The sequence below is a fragment of the Chrysochloris asiatica genome, unplaced genomic scaffold (genome assembly GCF_000296735.1).
Source record: "Chrysochloris asiatica unplaced genomic scaffold, ChrAsi1.0 scaffold00559, whole genome shotgun sequence".
NCBI lineage: Eukaryota > Metazoa > Chordata > Mammalia > Afrosoricida > Chrysochloridae > Chrysochloris > Chrysochloris asiatica.
In genome coordinates, this window is record NW_006409077.1 from 336,547 (window position 1) to 340,499 (window position 3,953).

Here is a 3,953-nt window from a genome sequence, read left to right on the forward strand (position 1 = left end):
ATGTTTGGTAAAGTAGAGTGTCAGAGAAAAAGAGGAAGACCCCCAATGAGATGGATTGGCACAGTGAGGGCAGCAATGGGCTCAGAAGTAGCAATAGTTGTGAGGTTGGCCCAGGACCAGGCAGTGAATCGTTCTTTTGTGCACAGGGTTGCTATGCGTCAGTATGGACTCGTAGCACCTAACAACAACGGGAACAACTAATAATGTTCCACTGCTATTTGTAAAATTTTCAGTGGCCAGCAATTCAGTAATGATTCATCTCTTATTCTTAGTCTGGAAGATCTACTGAGACCTGTCCACTATGGGTGACACTGGTGGTGGTTGTGGCTGTGTGCCGTGGAGTTAGTTCTGACTCATAGTGACCCTGCATAGGATTTCTGAGGGTGTAAGTCTTTAAAGGAGCAGAAAGCCTCACTTTTTTCCCCCGCAGAACGACTGGTAGTTTCGAACTGCTGACTATGAGATTAGCAGCATGACTCGTAACCACTACGCTACCAGAGCTCCTTAGGGGGGACACTACTGTTATTTAAAATACTGGTGGCATAACTTTCAGTATCATATCAATGCACAAACCACCACAGTACAACAAATTGACAGATAAGAGGTGGAGACTATTTTAGTTGGAAGTTTTTAATGAATCGATCAGCATCTTCTTTTGCTATAGAACTGTTCAGAGTTTTCTACTTTAGTCTGTATTAGCTTTGGAAGGATGTGTCTTTCTAGAAATTTGTCCATTTGTCCAAGATTTTCAAATTTGTTGGAGTGCAATTCTTCATAGTATTCTGTTATTATCCTTTTATTTTTTTAAGTTCAGTTTTTATGTCATCCATATAATTTCTTAGCTGTGTTATTTGTGTCGTCTCCTTCTTTCTTTTTTCAGATTTGCCAATGGTTTGTCAATTTTATTAATCCTTTAAAAGAATCACATTCTTGTCTAATCAATTCTTTTTGTTGTTTTTCTGTTTTCTGTTTCATTCATTCCTTTTCATTTCATGGCAAGTTTTTTTTTTGAGTTTTTACAATGGTGGTCCCATATAATATTTATTCTTTTGGATTTACTCATTTCATTCAGCATAATGTCCATCAGGTTTAACCATGTTATGGGTTTTTACACAGATTCATCGTTATTCTTCACCATTGCATATTATTCCTTTGTGTATATGTACCAAAGTTTATTTATCTATTCTTCCAGTGATGGGCATTTAGGTTGTCACCATCTTTTTGCTTTGTGACTAGTGCTGTGATGAACATCAGTGTGTGTATATCTACTCCTGTCCTGGCTCTTTTTTCTTGTGAATATATACAAATAGAGGAACTACTGGGTCATATGGTGATATTTCTATTCGATTCTATTCAATCCAGTGACATTAATCACATGTATGTTGTTCAACCATCCCCATTGTCCATTTCCAAATTTTTCCATCACCCTTAACAAAAGCTCATACAATATCTTCACTTTGCCATCTCTCTCCAACCTCTGGTAACCACTAATAAACTTTGGTGTCTATGCACATGAGCATTCTAAATATTTTGTTAAGTAGAATCATGTAATATTTGGCCTCGTGACACCAAGAAAGCAGTCCAGCACAAACAGTTTGTGCCAACCCAAGCTCCTTAAACCAAAGATAGGAGAGCTACAATGATATCCAAAATGTACAGACTTCAAGGGAAAACATATTGCTAGCTACAGATTTTTACATTGTGATGATAAAACAATCAATTCACCACAATTCTTTCACTCAGCATACTGTTTTCAACATTCATCCAGGTTATAGAGCATGTATCATTTTTAATGTCATAATAGTAACTGAAATATTGCCTGCAGAGATAACAAGTCTATAAATACTGCCTTATATGGTATGGCAAAGCCTTTGCATATGTGATCAATTTAAGGATACTGAGACAGGGAGATTATCCTAAATTAAACATAACAACAACAACAACAAAGTGTGGCATTGTAGGATAAGCACTAAACTGCTAACCAAAAGGTCAGCAGTTCAAACCCATCAGCTGCTTCTTGAAAACCCTATACAAGGCCACTCTCAGTGGGAACTGAGTATACAGCTCTTAAGAACAAAAATCTTGTCACTTGTAACCTTGTAACATTGAGGTGTAATGACCCACAGTAAAGAAGATGATCTGAGATGAAGCAGAGAGAGATGTGAAGATGTTGGGTTTGTAGACTGAAGAGATATGGCCACAAACCAAGAAATGCCAATAGCCACCAGAAGCTGACAGAAGCAAGAAACAAATTGTATCCTAGAGACTCTGGAGAGCTCGTCACTCTTGCAACTCCTTGGTTTAGTCATGTGATAATTATTTTATGGTTCACCAGGTTTGGAATCCACTCAAAAGCTATCATACATATTGGTCTTAAATTTCTGCCTTCAAAACAATAACAGAGTAAATTTCTACTGTTTTAGACACCACATTTATGCTGATTTGTTACAACTTTCACAGGAAACTAATGCAGTGATTTAAAAAAAAAATTGAGAAATGCCATTTGTTAAGAAAAGGTAAAAATATCACAATAATGTTAAAACTCAAGATTATATACACACCAGTACTATTCAAGCCATTTTGTTTTATTGATTCATCTAGTTTTCCAACAAGTCTACAAAACAGGCAAAATCATTACATTCATTTTAAATTCAAGAAACCCTTGTCACTGAGTATTTGAGTAACTTACTCAGGATCATATGACAAGAAAGGGACAAAGCTGTACTTTAAAAACGAGGAATCAAGATCACATTTACAGATCATCCTGGTGTGGTGCTGTAGGATAACCACTGAAATGCTAGCCACAAAGTTGGCAGTTCAAAACCACCAGCTCCTTTGAAGTTCTTTGCAGGATCACTAAGAATTGGATCTGACTTGATGACACTTAACAACCACAAGGATTAGAGAATTGGAGCATGGCTTTTAAAAAGAGGAATATAGCTGAGTGAAATGGCATTCCTCTCTTCAAAGTACTATGTTTTACTATCAAAAGATAACACAGGACCTATCTAAGAAAAATAGTGCCCAGTAGAAAGGAACAGAGAGAAACAGACTACAAAAATTGTTGGTGGCTTTGATTCTGAATCAAGCAGAGTCACATCTTGCAACACTTCCGTATTTGGAGGATAATAGCATGAAAGGGGTAAGGAAAGAAATGGCAATAGGTTAAAAGAAGTAAGAAACCAAAGGAAGTGGTTTCAATTTCAAGGTATAAATCTCACTGGATCCTCTCCAGCAGTGAGCAGACCAGAAAACCTTGTTACATCCATCAAGTGCATCTATCTGTATGAGGCACATGGTCAGTGTTCTGATATTGCAGGAAAACGGTCCATGGGATGTTTTATTGTGCCAGAGCTGTATTTTTTCTCCATATTTATTCAGTCTGTATGCTGAACCAATAATCTGATAAATTGGATTATATAGGGGAAAAAAAGTGTCATCAGGATTGGAAGAAGACTCATCAACAACCTGCAGTAGGTAGAAGATACAACCTTCCTGGCTGAAAGTGTAGAGGACTTAAAATTCTAATTGATGATCAAAGTCCATAGCCTTTGGTATGGCTTGCACCTCAATGTAAAAAAAACAAAAATCATCTCCACTGGACCAATAAACAAAATGCATGTCAATGGAGAAGAGATTGATGTTGTCTATGACTTCATTTAGTTTGGATTAACCACCAACATGGAGGCAGCAGTCAGGAAATCTAATGACATATTGCATTAGGCAAATCTGTTGCACATGACCTCTTGCAAGTGTTGAAAAGAAAAGATGTCAGTTTCAAGTCTAAAGTGTACCTGACCCAAGCCATGGTATTTTCAATAACCTCATATGCATGTCAAAGCTGGACAGTGAATAAGGAGGACCATAGAAGAATTGATGCATTTGAGTTATGGTGTTGGAGGAGAATATTGAAAGTACCATGGACTGCCAAAAAAACAAACAGATCTGTGTTT